The sequence below is a fragment of the Natator depressus genome, chromosome 14, assembly GCF_965152275.1.
Source record: "Natator depressus isolate rNatDep1 chromosome 14, rNatDep2.hap1, whole genome shotgun sequence".
Lineage (NCBI taxonomy): Eukaryota > Metazoa > Chordata > Testudines > Cheloniidae > Natator > Natator depressus.
In genome coordinates, this window is record NC_134247.1 from 43,972,656 (window position 1) to 44,000,258 (window position 27,603).

Genomic DNA, 27,603 nt, shown 5'->3' on the forward strand with positions numbered 1-27,603 from the left:
CAGACCTGGCAAATTGTGTTGAACTTGACCTCTAATCTATTAATTATTGTCCTGCAGGCCCCCCAATAACTGTCCCCTCCCTCTGCAGCTCCCTTCCCACCCCTGGCTGTAACACTGAGCTTGGGCCCAGCTCTCTGTTCTGGGTTTCATGGCATGAGCTGTTTGTCAGCTGCATCCCTATTGAATGGAAACCCGAGAGAATGTGACCCTGGCCTGGTCTCAACACCCGCCCCCGTCCTGGTAACAGTTTTCAAGTTCATAAAAAGTTGTTACAAGAAGGAGGGAGAAAAATTGTTTTTCTTAACCTCTGAGGTTAGGACAAGAAGCAATGGGCTTAAATTGCAGCAAAGGCGGTTTAGGTTGGACATTAGGAAAAACTTCCTAACTGTCAGAGTGGTTAAGCACTGGAATAAATTGTCAAGGGAGGCTGTGGAATCTTCATCATTGGGGATTTTTAAGAGCAGGTTGGACAAACATCTGTCTAGATAATACTTAGTCCTGCCTTGAGTGCAGGGGACTGGACTAGATGACTTCTCGAGGTCCCTTCCAGGTCTATGATTCTATGAATCTGAGAAGCCTCTAAAAAAGAAAAAGCATACTCCATTCCAAATTTTATCAAAATCCATTGATAAATAAAGGAGATATGGGAAAAAGCAGATTCTCTCTAAATATAGCCATTTTTGTTCAAATATGACAAAAATATACACATCTAGCTACACAAATACCCTTACCCTACCCTTACCCTTCACTAATTGTTCATTATTGACAGGCAGGAGGCAAGGGCTGAGAAAAAAACTAAGTTTGATCCATTTCTGTCTAACCACATAAAACATTATGGAAGCAGAGGATATGGGAAGTCTTCATACTTGTCTAAAACAATATGTGATGAATTCATCCAGTTTATGGCTAAAAAAGTGAGAGGATCAGTTTTGGATGACTTAAGAGAAGCAGGATATTTCAGTTTGTCTGTTGACTCTATACTGGATCTTTCACATGTAGATCACTAGCTGTTATTGTAGGATATGTGTCACCCGATGATGGTTTTTCCCATTGGGTGCTTTCTAACTTTCCTTGAACTAAAAAATCATAGTGGTGAAAATATGGCCAACATAGTGCTGGATTATCCATGAAATGAGTGCAAAGTTGACCTCAGTAAGTTAGAGGACAGTCATATGACAATGCAGCTAACATGGCAGGTTGGTATAATGGCATGCTGCAAAAACTTCTAGAGAAAAATAAGCGTGCTATATATATTCCATGTGCTGGACATTCACTTGCTCTTGTTGGCCGTGCTGCGGCTGATTGCTGCATAGATGCAGTTAATTTTTTTGCTATTGTGCAACAGATATACACATTCTTTTCTGCCTCGTCACATTGCTGGGCAGTGCTCAAATCATTTTTGGGTCCTGAGTCCACCGTACAAAATTGTCTTTTTGACACTAGATGGGAAGCACATGCAAAGGCTACCTCGGCTACAGCAGATAGTTATGGTTCAGTTATTGAAGTGCTTAATCATCTTCATACTGATGACAGTGAAAAAGGTGATACAGTAAAAGCTGTGTTATCCGGCATTTTATTAACTGGAAAGCTTTATTAACTGGCATTTCTGATATCTCCCAATACAAATATTCAATCTAGTGACCGGGACTAGTATACTGCCCCCAGAGGTTACGCAATTTCACATTCTGCACTCTGCTTTTATGCAAAAGAGGCAGAAGACAAGTCAGCAAGCTCATATCAGGGATTTATTTAAAAAAGCAGCTTCCAGGGTGTGTCATAGGGTAAGTACAGGTTCAGCCCAATCTCTTACACCTTCTACATCTACAACGATAATTGATGTTGATAATGATGACCCTGAGGCACTGCAAGATCCTGAAGTGCCTTCTGAATCATCAAAGAAAGATTAAATTACGTTCAGTACGGTTTTAGTGTTAAGTGTATTTTTAGTGATAACCTACTGTATAGAAAACTTTACTGTATACACCTAAGTACTTCAAGACACCAACCACTCTGCAGTGCAGTACTACTGTTGGATTGGCGAGTACCTGTATACTATATTATAGTTTATTCATTTTATTGTATTCTCATTCTTTGAACATTGGTATTCCATTGATAATTATAACTCTTAGTTAACCAGAATATGGAGGAATTAGAGTTTGTGTTCATGTTAGAATTTTGGAATCATCTGTTGAATCAATTCCGCAAGGCCCTACAGGATGCACCGAGAGCTCTTAGTTCATGTGCAAAACTTTACACATCACTCCTCCACTTCTTGAAAGAAACCTGTGAAAGTTTTGACGAATTTGAACGTAAAGCAAAAAAAAACCTGTCTGATGTAGATTACAAATGTGCAGATAAACCCAAAAGAATTAGAAAAAAAGAAGTCAATGATGGTGATGCACCTAATGCTGGTGAAACATTTTCTTCAAGAGACAAATTTCGGGTGAAATCCTTTGTCCCTGTAACGGATGCACTTGAAACCAATTTGAAGAAAAGAGAAATCGTATATGAAAATGTTGCAAACAAATTTTCATTTTTGGTTGATTTAGATGCCTCGGAGAAACAGCAAATGAAAGAGTAATGCTCCTGATGAAAAACTATCCTGAAGATGTTGATGTTAACCTCACTGGGGAAATAAAGCACTTCCATGCTTATAAAAAGGAAAAGTATGCAGATAAAGGACATTTAAAGCACTGGGACCTTTATCAAGTCATCATCCAAGTTAAGATTCAGTTGGCTTAACCTACCCTGGCCTTTAATACCTGCCGTCCATGCTGGGCCTTCACAACATCCTCTGGCAAGGAGTTCCACAGGCTGAGTGTGTTATGTGAAGAAATACTTCCTTTTGTTTGTTCTAAACCTGCTGCCTATTCATTTCATTTGGTGACACCTAGTTCTTGTATTATGAGGAGTAAATAACACTTCTTTATTTACTTTCTCCACACCAGTTATTATTTTATAGACCTCTCGATCATATCTCCCCTTAGTTGTCTCTTTTCCAAGTTGAAAAGTCCCAGTTTTAGTAATCTCTCCTCATATGGAAGATGTTACATACCTTAATAACTTGTGTTGCCCTTTTCTGTACCTTTTCCAATTCCAATATATCTTTTTTGAGATGGAGTGACCACATCTGCATGCAATATCCAAAGAGGATGGATCTAGACTGTTCTCAGTGGTACCAAATGACAGAACAAGGAGTAATGTTCTCAAGTTGCAGTAGGGGAGATTTAGGTTGGATATTAGGAAAAACTTTTCACTTGGAGGGTGGTGAAGCACTGGAATGGGTTACCTAGGGAGGTGGTGGAATCTCCTTTCTTAGATGTTTTTAAGATCAGGCTTGACAAAGCCCTGTCTGGGATGATTTAGGTGGGGATTGGTCGTGCTTTGAGCAGGGGGTTGGACTAGATGACCTTCTGAGATCCCTTCCAACCCTGATATTCTATGATTCTATGTGGGCGTACCATGGATTTCTATAGAGGCAATATGATATTTTCTGTCTTATTATCTATCCCTTTCCTAATGATTCCCAACATTCTGTTTGCTTTTTTGACTGCCGCTGCACATTGAGTGGATGTTTTCAGAGAACTATCCACAATGACTCCAAGATCTCTCTCTAGTTATAACAGCTAATTTAGATGCCACCATTTTATATGTATAGTTGGGATTATATTTTCCAATGTGCTAATTACTTTGCATTTATCAACATTTAATTTCAGCTGCCATTTTGTTGCCCAGCAGTCACCCAGTTTTGTGAGATTCCTTTGTAATTCCTTCAGTTAGCTTTGGACATAACTATCTTGAGTAGTTTTGTATCATCTGCAAATTTTGCTACCTCACTCTTTAACCCTTTTTCCAGATAATTTTTTGTATATGTTGAATAGCACTGGTCCCAATACAGACCACTGGGGGACACCACTATTTACCTCTCTCCATTCCTAAAACTGATAATTTATTCCTACCCTTAGTTTCCTATCTTTTAAGCAGTTATTGGTCCATGAGAGGACCTTCCCTCTTATCCCATGACAGCTTACTTTGCTTAAGATCCTTTGGTGAGGGACCTTGTCAAAGGCTTTCTGAAAATCTAAGTACACTATATCCACTGGATCCCCCTTGTCCACATGCTTATTGACCCCCTCAAAGTATTCTAGTGGATTGGTGAGGCATGATTTCCCTTTACAAAAAACATGTTGACTCTTCCCCAACAAATCACATTAATCTATGTGTCTGATAATTCTGTTCTTTACTATCGTTTCAACCAATTTGCCTGGTACTGAAGTCAGGCTTACCAGCCTGTAATTGCCAGGATGCCTCTGGAGCCCTTTTTTAAAGTTGGCATCACATTAGCTATCCTCCAGTCATCGGGTACAGAAGCTGATTTAAACAATAGGTTATATACCAGTAATTCTGCAATTTCACATTTGAGTTCCTTCAGAACTCTTGCGCAAATATCATGTGTTCCTCGTGACTATGACTGTTTAGTTTATCAGTTTGTTCCAAAACCTCCACTACTGACACCTCAGTCTGGGACAGTTCCTCAGATTTGTCACCTAAAAAGAATGGCTACAGCATCGTTCCTGGAGTGGCTAAAACTTCCCACCAATGGCAGGAGAGAGACTCCACTATATTGCCCATTGGTTGCTTCACTTTTATCACTGATGGCAGAATATGTGCAAATTTTGGGGAGAGACTGGTATTTTAAAGGACACCATCAATTTGAAATCTAATCAGTTAGAAAAGCTCTAGCAACTGTTAGTCTTGTCCTGGGCTGTGATGGGGGCGGGGGGGAAGCAGCAGCCCCTCCCCCTCCCTGTTGCTCTTGGATGCACCACCTTGGTGTTGGCTGCTGGGGCTGCAACAGGGGTTGGGCCCTGCCCCCCTTTGGAGACAGCTGGGGTACAACACTGGAGGAGCAGGCAGCTGGTGAGTTCCCCACCTTTCCAGGGGTGGTGGGGCTCAGGCTTTGGGCTTCACCCCTGGAGTGATGTGGGTGGGGCAGCAGGCTCCGGCTGCCTGGCTTCAGGCTCCATCCCTGTCCCCTGGCCATAGGGCTTTGGGCTCTGGCTATGGGGCTTCAGACTCCGGCCCCACAACTATCTGTCCTGCCCCCCCCCACCAACTCCATCGCCCCTGGCCCCTACTGCCTACCCTGACCCCCCTATCCTGGGCTTAATTTGTCTCCAGGCTTGCCGGGGCTGAGTAAGTCTGTTGTAAGAAGTGATACATTTATGTTTGTTAGTGTGTGCATATTTAAGTTTTTCTTAAAGCTAATTAAGTATTTTAGAAACAAGCGTGAGAACGGCCACCAGAAGAGTTGGTGGCCACACTGTGAGGGGCCACTGGCCTCCTTGTTCTTTTTGTCCAATCCAGGAGCAGTATGCTAATACAGTGTATGGCCACGCCCCTGGTGTATTGTTGCAGTGCAGTCCCTTTCTGGTTGGCTGGCTACCTCGTGTGCTTCCCCTTGCACTAGCAAGGGGGGAAGACATGATGTGCGTGAAATGGGGAGTTGGGGCTCCCCCCTCAGTAATAGACCGCCAGGCCTTACTGAGCTGCTTGTTTTCGGGCAGCTTGGGCTTGTTTTAGAAAGGCAGGGTCGCACATTTATCTCATGAGACTTGGCAACTTTCTGTATATTTCAGTCCAGCAGCAAGCACACCACAACAAACACAAACACACACACACAACAGACAACAAAGGGATGCAGCAGATTTTCCATCACTTTAAATGAAGACTGGATGCCTACATCACTACATGATCCTGCCCATCAGTTCCCTGAGGGAGTCAAAGTCTGCTTTTCTGAAGTCCAGCGTCCGTATTCTGCTGCTCTCCTTTCTTCCCTGTGTCAGGATCCTGAACTTGACCATCTCATGGTCACTGCCTCCCAGATTCCCGTCCACTTTTGCTTCCCCTACTAATTCTTCCCGGTTTGTGAGCAGCAGGTCAAGAAGAGCTCTGCCCCTAGTTGGTTCCTCTAGCACTTGCACCAGGAAATTGTCCCCTACACTTTCCAAAATCTTCCTGGATTGTCTGTGCACCGCTGTATTGCTCTCAGATATCAGGGTGATTGAAGTCTCCCATGAGAACCAGGGCCTGCGATCTAGTAACTTCCGTGAGTTGCCGGAAGAAAGCCTCGTCCACCTCATCCCCCTGGTCCGGTGGTCTATAGCAGACTCCCACCACAACATCACCCTTGTTGCTCACGCTTCTAAATTTAATCCAGAGACTCTCAGGTTTTTCTGCAGTTTCATACTTGAGCTCTGAGCAGTCATACTGCTCCCTTACATACAATGCAACTCCCCGACCTTTTCTGCCCTGCCTGTCCTTCCTGAACAGTTTATATCCATCCATGACAGTACTCCAGTCATGTGAGTTATCCCACCAAGTCTCTGTTATTCCAATCGCATCATAATTCCTTGACTGTGCCAGGACTTCCAGTTCTCCCTGCTTGTTTCCCAGGCTTCTTGCATTTGTGTATAGGCACCTGAGATAAGTCGCTGATCGTCCCTCTTTCTCAGTATGAAGCAGGAGCCCTCCCCTCTTGCACGCTCCTGCTCGTGCTTCCTCCCGGTATCCCACTTCCCCACTTACCTCAGGGCTTTGGTCTCCTTCCCCCGGTGAACCTAGTTTAAAGCCCTCCTCACTAGGTTAGCCAGCCTGCTTGCGAAGATGCTCTTCCCTCTCTTTGTTAGATGGAGCCCATCTCTGCCTAGCACTCCTCCTTCTTGGAACACCATCCCATGGTCAAAGAATCCAAAGCCTTCTCTCCGACACCACCTGCGTAGCCATTCGTTGACTTCCACGGTCTCTACCCAGGCCTTTTCCTTCCATGGGGAGGATGGACGAGAACACCACTTGTACCTCAAACTCCTTTATCCTTTTTCCCAGAGCCACGTAGTCTGCAGAGATCCGCTCAAGGTCATATCAGAATACAGTATAGACAGGGACTGTTGATTACATTGTCCACCCTACTCATACATATGTAAATACACAAAAACACAAACATGATCTCCCACATGTCTTCTGTGGGTTATTTATTTTGCAGGATGTTTAACCCTTTCTAGCCATGCGTCACACCCCCAATGTGAGACTGGTGTGGAAGGGCGAAATTAGAGCTCCTGGATACACCTCAAGGATCTCCCAACATTGATACGAGCTGTGTTTACATTGAATTCTTTTTAAGGCGAAATTATTGAGGCATGCTTTAGCCCCAGCCAAAAACTTAGTCCATACTTTGTGAAACACTTTAATGATTCCAGGGTTTGGTCTATGTGTTGACTTAACAAAGCCATTAATGTTCTTTAAAGAGCACTTACTCCCGCAGTCACCAATTTCCGCTTGTTTTTAAGTGGACTTGGCTTGTAATTTCTTTGGACTTGGCTTGTAATTTCTTTGAGTTGCTTGTTTTGGGGTTTTTCCGGCTCTTTAAGGGGCTTGTTGCTTCTTGTTTTGGGCTTCCTGCTTGAAGTGGCTGATTGATTGTTGCTTGTTTTGAGCTTCCAAAGGAGTGGCTGCTGCTTTTTTTTGAATTTCCCTCTGGAGAGCTCCTGGTTGCACAATCCCTCTAACCAAAAGAAAGGATCTGGAGGAGACTGACAGTCCCCAGGACCAATGGGGAGAGGCCAATGCTCCAGCTCAGCCCGACTGACAGGGCACTACAGGCCAATGAGGGAAGAGATTCAGGGAACCAAGAACCCGGGAGTGGGAGAACCGACACTTACTCCATGCACTTTGGATAATCCCCCTCTCAAAGCACAAAGCTGCCATGTACCCACTCTCTCCTCCATGCCCGCCTTTAACATGCATGTCTTCCTTCAAACCCCGATCTTCCCACCATTCCTCTCACTTCCCTCCCAACACATGCTTCAAAACAATTAGGGAACTAACCAGACACTGTGCCTTACTCTGATGTTCAGGTTTGTGGCTTTCTAGTGCCTTCTTTCCAACTCCCTGCATTGGCATGTTGCCTACCTACTGTAAACTCTCTGCGGGCAGGGACCGGGTCTTATTACCTTTCTAAGAGCCTGGCATGTCGATGCTGTACTGAGAACTTTCATGTGCCTTAGCATCTGTGAGGGGAGGGCTGCCCGTGGTGCAGAGGAAGGCTCAGAGTTCCCTTTCTGCTGTATCACGGGAGGTTTCGTCCTTTCATAACCATTAGTTTCAAAGGAACCTAATCTGTGGGAAACTGTGCTAAGTTCCTTTGGCCGGTTTCTAAATCCAACTAGAAGGGGCCAATTTACTTCTCCCCCCCTCACACCCCCCCCCACCTTTTAAATTAAAAGCATAGCGCTTTACCTGCAGGCCATGTGTTTACTTAGCGCTCCTACAGTGGTGGGGGGGGCAGGGGGGAGCAGAGAGAGGTGCGAGCCCTTGGTTGGGAGCCTGGGGGGAGGAGCTGGAGAGGCGCGATCCTGGTTGGGAAACTGGAGGGAGGGACAGAGCAGAGATGAGAAGAGGCAGCGGGAAAGGGGAAGTGGAACCAGGAGCTCAGGGTGGCTGGTCGAGGGGGGGGAGCTCAAGTCACCTCTTACTGAGCTGCTTGTTTTCGGGCAGCTTGGGCTTGTTTTTGAAAGGCAGAGTCACATATTTATCTCATGAGACTTGGCAACTTTCTGTATATTTCAGTCCAGCAGCAAGCACACCACAACAAACACAAACACACACATACAACAGACGACAAAGGGATGCAGTAGATTTTCCATCACTTTAAATCCAGACTGGATGCTTACGTCACTGGGTGAAATTCTCAGGTCTGCGTTATGCACAAGGTCAAACAAGACTAACACAAGGGTGCCTAGTGGCCTTAACATCTATGACGGCTTTAATGCCCTTTGATATCCATTGAGAGAAGCTGCCCAGAGGGTCGGAGGCTTCTTTGAGACTTGAAAACAGAGGAGTCCCAATGCCAGGGGGGTGGAAGCAATCGCCCAGGGGCCTAGTTCTGAGGCGTGTTGCTAGGCCCTTGCTGGGGATTGTGGGGCCGGCACTGAAGAACGCTGTATGTGCTAAGTATGGATTCTGTGGAGATCTGGTGAAGGACAGTACGGAACATTTCCCCTTTTTACACTGAAGTCCCCAAATGGAGACTGTAAAATTCAGAATTCTGCGGCTGCCGCCCCACTCTGCAGCCCGTACTCTCCTTCTCACGCCTTTCCTGCTAACTCCATTGGTTAGTCTGTAGGACGAGCTCATGGGCAATACCGAGCCAACAGTTACACTGGGAGCAGGGACTTGCCTGAAGGACAGCTGGAGCTCTGCAAGGCATCTGCAGCCCTAGCTCCACTCCCAGGGCCTATAGCCGGCCTGCACAGCCCACCAGCCACATTGGAGCCTTGTGCATTATTGCCTCTCCAGACAGCCATCAAGAAAAGCTGAAGTTGCGAGTGTAACGCAACGAGTGTCTGTATTGCGTCAGGGGTCACCATTCTGCTGCAATGTTATAAGACCCCGTTGTGTCAGCATTACACGTTCCGCATTGCAGCAGAGGGTGGGGAGTGTCTGCAGCAGCCCGATGAGCAGAGGAGATACTGATTGTCCGTGAAAGGGCAACGACATGGTTCTCCTGCGGTGCTGCAGCATTTCAATATCGGCAAGCCCTAGCTCACCCAAGGGCGCTGTTAGTTCTCTGAGTCCGTAGAGAGCTGTCCCCGGCCCGGGCCACAGGAGAGCCAGGCACTCACACAGCACTAGGAGAGCCAGGCTGGCCCCGAGATGCAACCGGACGGAGGGAGACGCCATTTTGGGACAGGTGAGCGCCCTGAACTGATCAGCTCCCCCAGCTGGCAACCCACACACAGCCCATTGGCTGTGCCCTCGCCCAATGCCCCCAGCGCGTGCACACAGCCCCCCAGTTCTATCCTACTACTCGCTAGAAGCAGACACAGCCGGAAGTTACCCTGGAACCCCACCCACCACCACAGCAGGTACTGGGGGTGACGCAGCCCTCCCCTCACAGCGTGTCACCCCCCCACCCCGTGTCCCTTCTCTCCCCCAGCTCCCTCCTCCCCACCCCATTTCCCCTGCACCCCGGGATGGGTGTCTAAGTCCCCACCCCACCCTTCTTCCCCCATCCCCTCCCCTCAGTATCTCCCTTCCCCGGGCCGGTCTATGGGGCTGGGTCTCTCCCCTCTCCTCACTGGCCCCAGAAATCAGACACTCGCTGGCCAGTGTAGTGTTGGAAACTGCTCCCCGTAGGAATGTGCTACCTGGAGCAGTTATTGATATGTAATGGATTGTAAGAAACTGCTGTCTGATGTAGCAAATGCCTGCAGATAGCACTTTGTCCCCTGCACTCCTTTGTTGTCCCCTGCACTCATGGCAGGACAAAGTATTATCTAGACCATTCCTGACATGTGTTTGTCCAACCCGCTCTTAAAAATCTCCACGGATGGAGATTCCTTCCCTAGGCAATTTATTCCAGTGCTTAACGACCCTGACAGTTAGGAAGGTTTTCCTAATGTCCAACCTAAACCTCCCTTGCTGCAATTTAAGCCCATTGCTTCTTGTCCTATCCTCAGAGGTTAAGGAGAACAATTCTTCTCCCTCCTCCTTGTAACAACCTTTTATGTACTTGAAAAGGGTTATCATGTTTCAGTCTTCCCTCATAGGTCATCTTTTCTAGCCCTTTAATCATTTTTGTTGCTCTTCTCTGGACTTTCTCCAATTTGTCCACATCTTTCCTGAAATGTGGCACCCAGAACTGAACACAGTACTCCAGGTAAGGCCTAATCAATGTGGAGTAGAGCGGAAGAATTACTTCTCATGTCTTGCTTACAGCACTCCTGCTAATACATCCCAGAATTATGTTCCCTTTTTTTTTCAGCAGTGTTACACTGTAGACTCATATTTAGCTTTTGATCCACTATTACCCCCAGATCCTTTTTGCAGTACTCCTTCCTAGGAAGTCATTTCCAATTTTGGATACGTGCAACTGATTGTTCCTTCCTAAGTGGAGTACTTTGCACTTGTCCTTATTGAATTTCATCCTATTTACTTCAGACCATTTCTCCAGTTTGTCCAGATCATTTTGAATTTTCATCCCATCCTCCAAAGCACTTGCAACCCCTCCCAGCGTGGTATCAGTCGCAAAAATTATAAGTGTACTCTCTATGCCATTATCTAAAGCATTGATGAAGATATTGAACAGAAACCTATCCAAAACTGACCCTTGCAGGACCCCACTCATTATGCCCTTCCCACATACTGTGAACCACTGATAACTACTCTTTGGGAACAGTTTTCCAACTAGCTTTGCACCCACCTTATTGTAGCTCCATCTAGGTTGCATTTCCCTGGTTTGTTTATGAGAAGGTCAGTGCAACACAGTATCAAAAACTTTACAAAATTCAGAATACCACGTCGACCACTTCCCCCCATCCACGAGGCTTGTTACTCTGTCAAAGAAAGCTATCAGATTGGATTGACACAGATTTGTTCTTGACAAATCCATGCTGAGTGTTACTTATCACCTTATTTTCTTGTAGATGTTTGCAAACTGATTGCTTAATTATTGTCTCTATTATCTTTCCGGGTTCACAAGTTAAGCTGACTGCTCTGTAATTCCCTGGGTTGTCCTTATTTCCCTTTCTTATAGATGGGCACTATAATTGCCCTTTTCCAGTCTTCTGGAATCTCTCCCATCTTCCATGACTTTTCAAAGATAATTGCTAATGGCTCAGATATGTCCTCAGTCACCTCCTGGAGTATTCTAGGATGCATTTAATCAGGCTCTGGTGACTTGAAGACATCTAATTTGTCTAGTCATTTTTAACTTGTTCTTTTCCTATTTTTGACTCTAATCCTACCTCATTTTCACTGGCATTCACTATGTTAGACGTCCAACCACCACCAACCTTCTTGGTGAAAACTGAAACAAAGAAGTTATTAAGCAATGCTTCCAGTTCCACATTTTCTGTTTCAGTAACTCCTCAGTTAACGGTTCATGTTATTTTGTTGCTGATCAGTTAGGGAACATGCTCGTTTCAAGTTGTGCAATGCTCCCTTATAACACTGTATGGCAGCCGCCTGCTTTTTCCGCTGCTTGCAGGAAGAGCAGCCCGTTGGAGCGAGCTGGGGGGGGCTTGGAACCAGGGTGGGCCGGCAGCCCCCCACCGGCTCCCCTACGTTCCCTGTGGGGCAGCCGCCCAGCAGGCTGTCAATTGCCGGGCAGTTCAGCGGTCCCTCCCCACCCTGCCCTGGGCTGCTCCTGCCCTCTGCCTTGGAGCTGCTCCCAGGAGCCTCCTGCTTGCTGTGCAGCGGGGAGGGAAGAGGGGTGCAAATGTCAGGGTGTCCTGCTCCCCCCGCTCCTGACCCCCATCTCCACAGAGCAGTGGGTGGGGGGGAAGACACAACAGGGCTCAGGATGGAGGGAGCTTGCAGGTAGCAGCTGCAGTCTCAACTTGCTGATCTACTTAAAAAGGCAATGTACTTAGAGTGGGGTCAACGTACTTTAAGGGGCAATGCGCGTCTCTCGCTCTCTCTCACACACACTCACACACACGGTGTGTGTCTCTGTCTCTCTCTGCCATGCCGTGCCTCCTCCCTCCACTTGTGCGACCTTGTAGAGTGTGAGGCTACATTAATAACAACGTGTTAACCCTGGAGGGCGCAGCCGAGTGCTGGTTCATCATTTAGCAGGAAGGCATTCCCTGGGAAATATCCCACCCCCTTCCACCCTCTGACTCCAGCCCCTCAACCAAGCTTCACACTCATCACTGCTGTGTACAGTATTAAATTGTTTGTTTAAAACGTATACCAGCAGTTCTCAAAACTTTGTACTGGTGACCCCTTTCACATAGCAAGCCTCTGAGTGCGACCCCCCCTCATAAATTAAAAACACTTTTTTATATATTTAACACCATTATAAATGCTGGATGCAAAGCGGGACTTGAGGTTCAGGCTGACAGCTCAGGACCCCCCCGCCCCCCATGTAATAACCTCACGACCTCCGCTGAGGGGTGCCGACCTCCAGTTTGAGAACCCCTTACGTATACTGTGTACGTGTGTGTGTATATGTGTGTGTGTATATACAATACATAGTGAGGGATGGCGGGGACAGTACCATGGTGCACAGGGAGCAGGGAACCAGGCCAGAGACCTGAAAACCCCACAGGACAGCGACTCAGAAATGAGCTGGCCAGGCCATATAAGGACAGAAAATTTTAAGGAAGGGAAACTGCTGGGAAAGGGCAGAAACTCCATAGACCGGGGACAAGAGGATGAGGAGCTGTGGGAGGTGCACTGGGGAAGTAGCTGTATAAAGGCAGCAAACCCCAACGGCCACGTCCTCCTGTGTGCCAAGAGTCGATAAGCAGCTGTTTTAGCTGAGGGGGAGACCCAGCCCCCCAGATACTAGGAGCAGGAAGGCAGGCCTGGGTGTGGGGGAAGAGACCCAGTCCTGGAGTGGCCCCCGGGAGGGGGGAGGGAGGGAGAAAGGGGTGGCCCTGGGGGGGAGGGGTGGCCTGTGGGGGAGAGAGGGAGAAGGGCGGCCCCCGGGGTGCAGAGAGGGGGAGAGGGGTGGCCCCCAGGGGTGGTGGGAAGGAGGGAGGGGGAGAGGGGCAGCTCCAGGGAGGGAGGGAGGGAGGAGAGGAGCGGCTCTGGGGATGGGGGGAGAAGGGACAGCCCAGAGGGGAAGGAGGGAGGGGGAGAGGAGTGGTGCTGGGGAGAAAGAAAAGGGGCAGCCTCACGGAAGGGGTGGCCCCGGGGAGGGAGGGAGGGAGGCAGGCAGAGGGAAGGGGGTGGCCCCAGAGGGGAGGGAGGGGGAGAGGGGGAGCCATGACGGGAGAGGAGGAGAGGGGCAGCCCTGAGAGGAGGGGTGGCTCTGTGGGGAGTGGCGGCCATGGGGAAGGAAAGAGGGAAGGAGCGAGGGGGAGAGGGGCCATCGGGGGGGGAGGGGAAAGGGTGGCCTGGGGGGGAGCGAGGGGGAGAGGGGCCATCAGGGGGGAGGGAAGGGGGGAAGAGGGGTGGCCCTGGGGGGAGGGACGGGGAGAGGGGCTCACCCAAAGCACCCCCCACAATATCTGAGTGTCCTCCATTGTAGCCCAATCTATAGATTTTAGACAGATAGATAGATAGATTAGTTAAGAATCCCCAGTCATCACTTTGAGGGTTGACAGGTTCTTGTCCCAAGATCAGGCCCAGTATTATTCAAACTATTGTATAGTTGGGAACCCCGATGTGCACACTTGCAACACTTACACTATAGGAACTCTTCTCTATTTACAGATAGTTCATTAATAGATTTAGCACCGTCACAAACACCCCAACTCAGTGAGGGAGCTATAGGTACTGCCGAGATCCCGTATACTCACACCATCCCTCGTAGAACCACCTGAAATATTAGCCATCATCTTCCTCTTGTCCCTCATTTTCCCCCTCATCAGTGGCCACCATTCTGGCCTCTCCCAAGGACTACATCTTCCTCCTACTGCCCCTAGGCTGGGATGCCACTTTTATAGTATGATACGCTGACGCCCCTATGTCTGATGCATATTCAGTAGGGGTTTTTCCCATTTTCCTTATTTGTACATCCTCGCCTTACTAATGTTGGCGTGTCCTTCTCCTATAGGTTAGTACAGGGGTGGCCAACCTATGGCTCCGGAGCCATGTGCGGCTCTTCAGAGGTTAACATCCGGCTCCTTGTCTAGGCGCCAACTCCGGGCCTGGAGCTACAGGCACCAACTTTTCAGTGTGCCAGGGTGTGTGTGCGTGTGTGTGTGTGCGTGTGTGTGTGTTTTCACTGCTCAACCCCTGACTTTGCCACAGGCCCTGCCCCCACTCCACCCCTTCCAGCCCCCTCCCTGAGCTTGCTGTGCCCTCGCTCCTCCTGCCCTCCCCTCCCCCCAGCGAGGGGGAGGTGCTGATCAGCAGGGCTGCTGGCAGCCTGGGGCTGGGGCGCTCATGGGGGGCTGCTGACGTATTACTGTGGCTCTTTGGCAATGTACATAGGTAAATTCTGGCTCCTTCTTAGGCGCAGGTTGGCCACCCCTGGGTTAGTATATCAGTGATTTCAAGTTGTTACCATGGCCCTCTTGTGGCTGGGTCATGTTCCTGTGATGAGAAATTCCCCTTAAATGCCCTATTTTCAGCTCCCCAGTACTTGGAGTTTTCCGTTGGGCTGTTTATCTGTTCATAGGCCTCAAGCCTTGTGCTAGCGTGCTGAAGGATACAGGCCTGTAAGTTCCTTGCATTACTACTGACTATAATGCAAAGCTGTGAATATAATAAAGGCAAGCTAGCCCTATGGGCTACACCATGTAAACCAGAGTGCTTTCCTTTGTCTCTGTTCCTCTCCCCAGAAGGAGAACTGCCTGTTTTACTTTAGTGTACTGTATAGACACTCTTCGCTCTGGTATCTATGTACCTTGCATGTAAAATCAATAGCTAAGCTTCTAGTGGTCTTCAAGGAGTCTCTGGCATGTCTTCCTTTTATGGGGTAAAATCTCTGCTTGGAGTAAGGTGTTCAGGGTTTTGGGGCTGGTTGGCTGGCTTGTGACAGGGTCTTTTTGAAGTTGGGGGTATTATGGAAGATGGAGGGGTTAATGCTCTGAGTGTCATTCTTGTAATGGTGGAAACGGCTTTTTTGAAAAGGAAGGTTTGGCCCCCATCATAGGATCTGGGTGCCTCCCATGTAAAATCAATAGTAATTGTGAAGCCCCTTATGGTCTTCCTGGAGACTCCAGCACTCTTACCTTTTGAGGTAAAAACTCTGCATGGGGTAGGTTGTTTCACTTTTTTGAACTGGTTGGTTGGTTTGTTTCAGAGTATTGGTCTGTTATTTGGGGGGGTGTGTGTGTGTGTGTGTCAGTTTGGAGTGTCATTCTTGTCACAGCGCTTCCCCTCTGTTTGTTGGGTAATCTGTGGTTGGGCACTCCTGCACCTGGACCTTTCTCAGTCTCTGCTTTTGAGATGGGGCTACCAGAATTGCATGCACTATGGAAGGTGTGGGTGTACCCTGGGTTTATATATTGGAATTATGATAAGAAGACAGAAAATCTCTCTCCCTTTCCTAATGGTTCCTAACAGCCTGTTAGCTGTTTTGAGGGCCACGGCATGTCGTGGCCAGTTCTCTAAAAACATCCACTCAGATGGTGACTCCAAGATCCCTTTCTTGAGTGGTAACGGCTAATTTACACCCCATCATTTGATATGTGTAGCTGGGATTGTTTTCCAACATGCCTCCTTTTCCTCAGCGTGCCCAGTGGGCTGGGGGCCGGGAAGGCAGGTTTTGCACGTGCACCCGGCAGCGTGGGCCCCGGCTTGTCCCCTGGGTCAGGTTCTCCCTGGCAGGGAGCGAGAGTGGGATGTCCTTTCTCGGCGGGTGTGTGTGTGTGTGTGTGTGTCTTTGCTCCGAAGTCAGAGCCGCGCCAATCAGAAGGGGAGAGTGGGCGGGCCTGGCCTGACTTCCGCTCCTGCCATTTTCTTGGGGTTGCAGGCGCAGGGCTCCATGTGTGCCAGGCCTCGTGCCGCCGGCTCGGGTCTCAGGTGAGGGCCGGGCAGCGCGTGTCTCCAAGCCGGGTCAGGGCAGCGCGGAGTCCGCTCCGGGGACGCGGCCACCCCAAGGCACTTCCTGCCCTGCTGAACCTTTGGCTCCGGAAGCTGCCGTTGGGGGGGAGGCGGCGCAGCCGGCCAGAGATAGCCGGGATGGGGCTGCGGCACCCGCCGCAGGTGCTGGTTTCCCTGGGGTGCGGGGGAGCAGGGCCCTGCCAGAGACGAGAAACGGGGAGGCTGGAGGGGGGGTTGCGGCCATTGCCCTCACCCCTGTCATGGTGGCAGTGAGCGGCGCCGGAAGGGGGGAAGGGAAGCGGACGCGGGCTCTCTGCAGGGCGCTGGATCTTCCCGAGCCATGGCGGCCCTTGGTGAGGGAGGGGAACAGCCCCGAGCCGCCCGCGGAGGAACACGGACCCGGCCCAGCGACCTCTGCGGCGGCCGCGGGGAGCTCAGCCCAGGACTGGCGGGAGGAGCAGCCCGGGACGTGCGGCTGTAGCCATGGGTGTGTGTAACCGGGTGCCCAAACACACACCCTGCCCGGTCCCAGAGCTCTCAGTGTGGAGAGGGGGAGTCTGCCCCCCCCACCAAACCCATGCAGAGCTCCCTCCTGCACCTTGCCCCCAGAGCTGTCACTGCGGGGGGGGGGGGCGGGGGGTTGGGCTGACTCCCTACCCCCATGCAGAGCCCCCTCCCGCACCTAGGCCCCAGAGCTCTCAGTGCATGGGGGTGGGCTGAAGTCCCTCCACGGCCTACACCAGGGACAGTCAATAGGTGAACCACAGGCCAAATCTGGACCAACAGACACTTTTGAATGGGCCGTGAAATCTTTTTATTTTCTTCTTATCATTATTGTTAATTTTTTTGGTATTATTTTCTCTGGCGTCTGGATCTTTACTATACCTTGACCAAGAAATGTGGAGCTTGACAAAAAATAATGGACTACCCCTGCCCTGTTCATTGCTTTTCGAAAAAGGGAACATTAATTTACTTTGTGTGATCTCCATAACAATAGACATGTTTATGAGACTTCACCAACTTTAAAAAATGTTTTCAAAGATTTTAGGCATAACAAAGGATTTTATCTCTTATGAAGGTACTGATTTTGCTGAAGGGTTCTCTTAGAACCAGTTCATCAAATAGTCAGAAGTAAAGAAAGGGAAACTTGTTTGTCCAGCTATCTGGAAGGAAAGGGGGTGTTGTCCCTTTAAGGGCTCCGTTGAACAGGGGGGTGAAGGGAGAACGGGATGGACAGAAAGGACAGGCAGACTTTGGCAGCAAGTTTTTTGTACTATAGTAATTAAAATAAAATGTATATTTTAGATAAGGGTGGTCTTTTGAAGGATTTATTTAAAAAACTATGTCTGAAGATCCAAGCATTTAAGGCTAAAGGTGAATACTCAGATTGTGCATCTAAAAATCTATGCAAGGATTTTTTTAGAGATGTGATTTTATAATCTTCAGCAACACACTAATGAAATATTTTTAAAGCAAATTTTAAACTAAGGTCCTGTAGATGAACATGTTCTGAGTAAATATGACCGTAATGCACAACTGTTTTTGTCTGTAAATTCAGAAATTGACAGTATATACCTGGGGGTTGGCAAATGCCTGTTAAATGGCTTCTTTGCCACTTGAATGGCTCTTTAACAGGTTCAGTGTGGTGCTAATAGGTTGGCAGGCTGGAAGGCTTGTTCACTTTTTTTAAAAAAAAAAGGAGTACTTGTGGCACCTTAGAGACTAACCAATTTATTTGAGCATAAGCTTCCGATGAAGTGAGCTGTGGTGGGAGCCTGCAGAAGGTGGACACCAAGACCCAGGGGTGCCCCAAATTTTCTGGTGTCCTACGCAGCCTTGTATGCTGCCTATGCCTAACGATTAATTACCTGTAGTTAGTGAATTGAACTGATTGTTTTTAGTCACCATGGGTGGGATCAGCAAAAGTATTTAGATGCCTAAATCCCAGTTTCAGCTCTGCTGCTATCCACAAAACTTCTGACGAACCCGATAGGCACCTAAACTTGGCCCCTAAGTTTATAAGAGTAAAAGTTTTCTAGGTGTCTGTTTTAGCCTTTGAGAACATGTACTGCTGCCTCATGAGAGTCATCTGAACGTCTCAGGTGGTGATCTAACCACTCGGCTAAACGTTATAATGTGGCATCTCCTCTTTCTCTGGCTTTTGTGGTGAATAGGCACCTAAATCCAGACCACAGGGAGGCTATCTCTGGGGCTATGTCTACACTACCACAGTAAGTAGATCTACGCTATGCAACTCCAGCTATGTGAATAACGTAGCTGGAGTCGATGCATCTTAGGTCGAGTTACCGTGGGGTCTACACCACGGGGGTCAAAGGGAGAAAATCTCCGGTGGACTTACCTTACTCCTCTCGTTGGCGGTAGAGTACAGGGGTTGACTGGAGAGTGATCTGCAGTCGATTTGGCGGGTCTTTACTAGACCCACTAAATCGACCGCCGGTGGATTGATCTGAGCGTTGATCCTGCTGTAGTGTAGACCTGCCCTGAGAGAGGGGCAGGGTTTAGGACACACCCCACTGGTCAATATCTCCCATTGGTTGGCTTAGGTGACTCTCCACCTAACGTCCTGGCTCCCCATTCATATTATAGGAGCCTGTGTGCCTAAATCAGCTTCGTGGATCGCAGTGGTGTTTCTTGGATTTTCTAGCCAGCTAAAAGCTAGGAGCTGTGATGCAATGCCTGAGTCCTTTGTGGTTCCCGCTCCATGTTTGTTAAGACTTTCGAGCAGTGGTCCTCAACCTATTTGCCATTGTGGGCTGCATCCAGTACTACGTGTATGGCCCTGCTGAAGTCTCATGGGCCGCAGCTGTGTGCTGATTGAGCCGCAGGTTGAGAGCCACAGCTATAGAGCTCATCTTCTCACGCCTAGTTTTCATCCATAGATTGGAAGAGCAAAACAAGTTTTTCTGCTTTTTCAGCTCCCAATCATAGAATATCAGGGTTGGAAGGGACCTCAGGAGGTATCTAGTCCAACCCCCTGCTCAAAGCAGGACCGATCCCCAACTAAATCATCCCAGCCAGGGCTTTGTCAAGCCTGATCTTAAAAACTTCAAAGGAAGGAGATTCCACCACCTCCCTAGGTAACCCATTCCAGTGTTTCACCACCCTCCTAGTGAAAGTTTTTCCTAATATCCAACCTAAACCTCCCCCACTGCAACTTGAGACCATTACTCCTCGTTCTGTCATCTGCTACCACTGAGAACAGTCTCGATCCATCCTCTTTGGAACCCCCTTTCAGGTAGTTGAAAGCAGCTATCAAATCCCCCCTCATTCTTCTCTTCCGCAGACTAAACAATCCCAGTTCCCTCAGCCTATCCTCATAAATCATATGTTCCAGTCCCCTAATCATTTTTGTTGCCCTCCGCTGGACATTTTCCACATCTTTCTTGTAGTGTGGGGCCCAAACCTGGACACAGTACTCCAGATGAGGCCTCACCAATGTCGAACAAAGGGGAACGATCACGTCCCTTGACGTGATCAGTTTCTTAACTTTGAATAAACTGAAATGAAGAAAGTGGTCTCTCTGTACTTGCACAAGAGGCTACTGCTGTCAAAAGCTGTTTTAACAAACTCTGTCACCGGTGCTTAGCCAGTGACTGTCACCAGTTCAGTGGTTTGACTTTCTTCAAGACTTCATCAGCAAACATGTTCTGCTGGAATATTATTCTTTTTAATTAAATGTAAATTATTTTAATGGATTATAGTAGGTTTAGGCCTTAACATAGATTGTCATTATTTCACATTTAATTTTAAAACAGTATTTAAATAAAATCAAATTTTAAACCACTGATTTTTATCCAATGGGCGGGATAGGGGAGACTCTGTCTCTTAGAGTCCTTCCAAGGTGCTGTGTCTGTGCCCCTCCCAAAGCTGCATCTCAAACTCACCCCCCCTCCAAGTTCCCAGAGTTGCCAGTGCACTTCTGCATTGTGTTCCCGTGCGCTCCAGACATAGAAGGCATGTGCACATCCCTGCCTTCACACCACACCCAGCATCAGTGCGTCCCTCCACTGCCCAACTCCGAATTGAGGAGTGAGAGGAAATGGGGAATCTTCTATGAGGGGCCTGATGACAGAGGAGGGTGTTGGTTACTACACTGTTCTTAGCTCTGGGCTTTTGTTATGATGAATGGAAGATGGGACACCACAGACAAACCCACTGACCCTTATGCTGTCCTGACTGCGTCATTGCAGATTCTAGGTCAGCTGGGAGAGGAGCTGTCAAGGTTCCTTCCCCACTCTGAACTTCCCCAAGGTACAAACTTTGCCTTGTCCTTGAGCAAGTATGCTGCCACCACCAAGCGTCTTACACAAAGACCAGGGAAAGAGCCCACTTGGAGACGTCTTTCCTCAATATATCCCCCAAGCCCTACACCCCCTTTCCTGGGGAAGGCTTGATAAAAATCCTCACCAATTTGTACAGGTGAACACAGACCCAAACCCTTGGATCTTAAGAACAATGAAAAATCAATCAGGTTCTTAAAAGAAAAGGTAAAAGAATCACCTCTAAAATCAGGACAGTAAATACCTTACAGGGTAATCAGATTCAATACATAAAGAATCCCTCCAGGCAAAACCTTAAGTTACAAAAAGACACAAAAACAGGAATCTGCATTCCATCCAACACAGCTTATTTTACCAGCCATTAAACAAAAGGAAATCTAATGCATTTCTAGCTAGATTACTTACTAACTAACAGAAGTTGTCAGGCTGCATTCCTGATCTGTTCCTGGCAAAAGCATCACACAGACAGACAAACCTTTGTGGTCTGTCTCCCCCCCCCCCGCTCCAGCTTTGAAAGTATCTTGTCTCCTCATTGGTCATTTTGGTCAGGTGCCAGCAAGGTTATCTTAGCTCCTTAACCCTTTACAGGTGAAAGGGTTTTGCCTCTGGCCAGGAGGAATTTTATAGCACTGTATTCAGAAAGGTGGTTACCCTTTCCTTTATGTTTATGACAGGAGCCAAAGCCAGGGACACTGCAGCTGACTGGAACTGACTCTGCCATAGCTGCAAAGAGCCATTTCTTGCAGCTGGCTCCAAGTTGATCAGAGCCCAGCACCCACCGCTGCCTCACTGAGAGGAGAGATGTGGGAGGGAGCAGAAGCAGATCCCCGTAGACAGCCTCTTAACAGCTCCATAAAGATGAAGAGTGGAGGAGAACCAGGTAACTGGAGCTTCCCTGCCTAGGAACAGGCTGGAGAGAGGAGATGCCTTTCCTCCTCCTCCTCCCCCCAGCCCCCGCCCTGTGCAGCAGAGGCTGTATTGCTCCAATGGACTCATCTCCTGCTGCATATGCTCTCTTGTGTGGCAGTTGCACAGATGGTTTTTAGGACTGCACATGTTCTGCCCCCTGGAAAACATTTGGCTCACGTCTCCCTGGGTCGCTCCTGTCACTGTTCTTTCCTTCTGTTTGTTTGTCCTTCCAGTGTGTGAGTTGAGGTATATGCACTCATAACACATACAGAGCCCTGCCTTCATGCAGGGCAAGGAGCAGATGTAGCAGCCTGTGGCCACAACACATTCATTTGTGTTTTGCCAGTGAATTTATCATGTCCTGTAATGGGGCAATGCTCACCTCCACAGTGCCTCCTTCTGGCCGTCCTGGGAATTAGCTCGCTGGCCTCCAGAGCACCCTCTGCAGGCCAGTGTCCCACTTGCCACTGGGCCCCATGCCCCTCCTGGACCCCAGTGCCCCTTTCTCTTGGGGGCTGCCCCCTGGCAGTATCCCCAGTTTCTGGGTCTCCCCACCCAGGGGAACCCCCACCCACTATCCCCACCTCACCTCAGTACCAGGCTACTGCCAGTCACCATCTAGCCCCCATTCACTGGGGCAGACTGCAGTGTATATGTCACTCATCACAGGCAAGGGGGTTTTGGACCTGCTGCCTTAGCCCACCCCTGGGCTGCCCCTGCAACTGCAGTACCCTTCTTGACCTTTAACAAGGCCTGCAGCCTGGGGGGTTTCCAGAGCGGAGCTCCTAAGCAGCCAGGCCCTTCCCTCTCTAGAGGTAGAGAGACTCACTGCTTGTGGCCCACTGCCCACTTATAAGGGCCAGCAGAGCCCTGATTGGGGGGTGGCCACAGATGAGCCTGCTTCCCCAATCAGCCTGGGAACTGCTTGCTCCCAGCCACAGCCCTCTCCTGGGCTGTTTTAAGCCCTTTACGGCCGGAGCAGGTGACCACCCCGCTACATGCCCTCAGATGTGGCTCTGGGAGCTAGGGAAGAGGATTTGCTAAGATTGATCTACAGTAGGGGTTCCCTGGATTTACTCTCCCTGGGATGCAGGTGCTCCTCCAAAGTTCCTGCCAACCTTTGGTTGTTAATTATGACAACTCTGGATATTCATGTTAACCATATAAATGCTCAATCCCTTTAACTTTCCTAAATTCTTTTTATCGATTTCCTGTGGCAGTGAGTTCCACAGTCTACTTATACATTGGCTGGAAAAAATTGTTCTTTTCCCACCTTTTTAATCTCATTGAATATCCCGTTGTTCTTGTGTTATGAGACAAGGAGAACAATTGGAAGGGGATAACTACCCCTTTAAGGGACAGGCAAGAGGCTACATCTGGCACAGGTGTAATCAAGGCAACCCTGCCCCACCGTAGGCCTGGGCTATTTGAAGAGGGAGCTGAGGAGAGAGAGGAATAGAGAAACCAGGCAGGCTGTAGTAGGTGATAGTAGTAGTTTCTCAGAGGCTCTAGGAGACCAGTCTAATCAGCCTGAGACTTGGTTTTCTGGATGTTAACTTTGGTTGCTCCTGTTCTGAAGCCTTATTGAAAAGGGAAGTGCTGTTTTGTTAATTAATGTTTGCATCTCCTTGACTTGGGCTGTTAAAGCAAACGTACTACTGCCTATCAAGGGAAATCAAGGAGGGGTGCACCCACAGTGCCACACCAGGCCACAAGGGGGCGTGCAGGGACTGCCCACACCTTTATCAACAAAAGCTCCCAGTCTGCCTTCTGTCCCATCCGTTATTGGATAGACTGTTTATCCTGTCGCCCCTCATTCACCTCCTCTCCATGGTGAACAATCCCCAGGTTTTTCAAACTCTTGTCATGGATTTTCCAGGCCCTTGATCATCCTCCTCCAAATCCCTCTGCATTCTGCAGGGTCCTTTCTAGGGATTGAGCTAATTAATCTCACAGTGGTGATTTGGGGAGTGATGTTCTCCTTTGCAATCGGGATGGGAGTTTGAGTTAATATTTGTGTCCAGAGCTGGGACAGAACCATTTAAGATGTCAAAATAAATATCTGCTGTGTGTCAGATCAGAGCCTGATGGCAAACAATTCTGGTCTGAGTCACCGCAGGAGCATTAACAGGTTTTTGTCTTCCGGGTCATCCAGCTAATTCCAGCTCCAGGAAACCTGCAGTATGGGAACGTCCAGCTGTCCTCAGAGCCATAATTGTGCTTATGACTGTCTTCAACATTGCTCTCGTAGCAGCTTTGATAGGTAAGTTCCCAACTGCTGGTGATTTAGTCTCTGGGTATGGAGCTTTCATCCTTCTTGGCTCACAGCTCCACGTCGTCATCTCCTGGCCTCTGCTTTAGCAGTGAGGTCAGACAGGAGTCTCTCTAGGCTCTTTCAGGGCCCCCCTACACCACATCACTGTCGTACCTGAGAGCATCACAGACACCAGTGGATTTCTCCTCACAGCCCTTAGGCTGCTGGCATCTGTGAAACAGGTGCGGGGCAAGAAAACCCACCACCCTTAACCCTGCCCCAGTGATTAGGGCCCTCCCCTGGGATGTGAGAACCCAGTTCCAGTCCCCCCACTGTCTGAGGGGAGACAGGATCTGAACAGGGGTCTCCCACTTCCCAGGTGAGTGCCCAGCCACTGAGCTGTGGGACAGTCTGATGGGGAGGGGGGGGTCCCTCAATATTTCCTGCTGAAGTTGTTCCACTTTGATTTAATTGAATAATTAAATATTAATTGGGCCAGAGAGTTAGAATCCCTCTGATCTAGTGAGTAGGGCACCCACCTGAGAGGTGGGACCCCCTGTTCTCAAATCCCTGCTCACCAGGGAGAGGGGGGCCTGAAGCAGGGTCTCACATCTGGGGTGAGAGCCCTGCCAGTGGGTTAAAGGTTATCTGGGAGGTCGTCTTCTCCCCCCAGCCATTTTCAGTGGATTTAGGTGTCTGCTGCACCTGCTCTCACAAGAAGTGACTTAGGTACCTGACTCCAGGGCAGGGGGTTCCCGCCGCAGGTTGTTATCAGGGCTGGGCACCTCCCTGCAGTCAGGGCTTAGGTGTTGAGCTCTGAGAGGGGTGGGGCGTAGGGCAGAGGCCTTGTCACTGTCTCCTATTGGCTGGCTTGGGCAGCCCCTGTCTAGCGAGCTGGCTGTTGTGGATCCCATTCTTAGGCCCCTCTCCCTCCCCATTCATTGTGTGGGGCACCTGGGCACCCAGCTCAGGCCTTGTGGATCCCGTTGTTGTTCCAGGGGTTTCCTAGGCTAGTAAAAGTTCAGTGTTGTGATGCTGAACCGCAAACACCTCAGTCCCTTTGTGGATCTGGGCCTCAGGGATTTGCCCTGGGTCAGGCAGGGAGTCTGGCAGAGCTTGGAATTGAATCCAGATCTCCTGAGTCCCAGTCGTCCAGGGCAGTGAACACAAGACAGTCGCTCTTTTCCAGATTCCAGCCCCCTCTGTTGCTCCCTTTTACACTTGGGGACTTTCTCTTCACACCCGTTTGGATTGATGGACTGACACTGATCCAGTGTCCGATCTTCACTGAGCAGGGAAACTTGTCTGCAGCTCAGGGCTCTGAGGTTGCTGGCCTGGCCTGGCCTTCCTGCCTCCCCTCCCCCTGGTTGTCCCCACACAGGGCTGGCAATGGCTACAGCATCACTGGGACAAGCTTTATTCAGCTGTGGGGGGAAGCCCCCATCACTGCAGTGGTGTTGCTGAGAATTTAACCCCAGGAGTCAGGAATGTCCAAAGGGGAGGCTCCCCAGGGACGTTAAACTTGGCCAGTTGGTGCGCACAGGATGTGCGATTACAGGGTATTTCCATTCAGTGTGAGCCTTACTATAATGTGCAGCAAGGTGTGGGGCTGTAGGGTTATCAGTGGGATGCTAGGGTGTTTAGCAGGTGGGTGAGGGGTCTGAGTGCTGCTTTCTGGGGTTATTAGAAGATGCTCTCACTGCTCCCACATTCCCCTCTAGTGTAGTCACACGCTGCAGGCTGCGTTCCAGGGGGTCTGACGCTTTGATACATGAGATGGGTGAGGAGGGAAACCCGCTCAGAGACCTGTTGGATCTGAGTGCCCCTCGTCTTGTCTGGGGCCCAGCAGGTCTGGCAGCCTCTCTGCTGCTGCCGGCTGGTGTTTCGGGGGCTCTGAACTTCTAAAATTGTGCCTCTGCCTATTGTACCTGCCCCCATGAGATCAGTCACAGAAGTGACCCGCTCAGTATTCACCCTGCACTGCCTTCTGGACTGAGCTGCCCAGCTCTGTAGATGTGGCTGTGGAGGGTGTGAGCATATGAAACTGCCATTAGCCCTGAGAATCCATTTACTGGGCAGCAGGAGCGTCGGACCTGCTGGGGGTGTGTGTGGGGGAGGGAGGAAAGAGCACCGGTGCAGGAACTGTGTCCCCTCCTCCACTTCTTTCCCCCCAGGGCCGGTGGAGTGTCTGGGGCTCCCCACAGCAGCCCGGGTTCCCTGGGCGGCTCTTACCACACCCTGGCTCTGGCTTCTGGCCTGGCCTTTCCCATTCCCTTCACTGCACACTTTGTACATCCCCCAGCCCGATGGGGGCTGTGGCCTGGTTGGCCTCTGGCACTACCGCAGTGTGTGTGTTATAACAAACTCCAACTACACTGTTTGTCAGATCGGTGGGCCATGTCCTCTGAAGCAGCTGCTGCTGGCCACTCTCAGACTGGCCCATCTCTCCCATCAGTCTGATCCCATTGGGCAGTTCCTGTTTCTGTCCCTGTTTGTTCTCCACAGAGATGAAAGATGGGATGATCTCTCACCTTGTGTTTTGTTTTTTCGAGTGAAACAATCTAGGCAGTCTCCTCCATGTCCCCCTACTGCCTCCTGGTGCCCGGATGGCTGGATCCGGATCCAAGGGAAATGTTACTATTTTTCTAAGGCCAAAGGCAACTGGACCTACAGCCGGAGCTTCTGCTCTTTACACGCTGCCTCCCTGGCCAGGATTGAGAGTCCGCAGGAGCTGGTGAGAAGCCCAGATAGATGCTTTGTGTCAAGCCCAGCGATCGCTGGCACCACAGTCTAGGTGGGAGTCAGGCTGGGCTCAGCCCCTGTAGGGCAGAGGGGACCCCAGCTGCCTCCCAGGCTGGGCGGCCAGAGTCAGTGCGGTTCTGGCAGCTGAATCCTGGCTGGACCTGGGGCTCCAGCCCCCTCGACCCTGCATGTTCCAGAGCCCCAGGTGGGAGACTCCCCCTGTGCAGGCTCAGTCAGCTGCAGGCCAATGGGCTGCCTGGGGGCTGGAGGGGGTGAGAACCTGCCTCCCCAGCTCAGCCCAGCCCAGCCCCAGGGTTTCTTCCTGGGTGAGGTGGGGGGACTCCAGCTGAAGGTGAGGCCTGCTGTATGCTTCATCCCTTCAGCTTACCTGCCCTGGTGGGAGGGGTGTCTTTGCCTGCGCCCTGCAGCTACCTTTCCCTCCTGGCCCTGCTGTGCTCTGAGAAGGGGCTGCTGGGTGGACAGTGACCTTGCAGCTCAATTCCTCCTTCACCCAGTAGGTGCCACAGCCCCAAAAAAAGAGGACGGGGGAGGGTGAAGGGTTAATACTTATCTGATCCCTTCACCCAAAAACAATGGAAGAGGCCTGTAGAAATCCCCTGCTGCCCAAGGTGGGGAGCAGCACGGAGTCAGAGTCTAACACAGCTGATAGTGTTTATTGCCTTTGTAAGGGTTCCCTGCTGCCATATGAAGGCAAACTGGACCACTGGATCGGCCTCTGGAAGGATACAGGCCAGGTCTGGAAATGGGCCAACGGGACCGAGTTTGACCATCGGTGAGTCTCTTTTTCCTTTGTGTTGAGTCAGAGGTGATGGAAATGCCCCACTAGCTGCTTTAACTTCCCCTCCTGCCGGGAGCGGGACCTGGTGCTGCTGC

The 27,603-nt window shown here is 49.7% G+C and overlaps 1 pseudogene; it reads left to right on the forward strand.

Annotated features, from left to right (window-relative positions):
- LOC141998028 (killer cell lectin-like receptor subfamily B member 1B allele B) overlaps positions 1-27,603 on the forward strand; it is a 51,538-nt pseudogene that overhangs the window by 23,644 nt on the left and 291 nt on the right.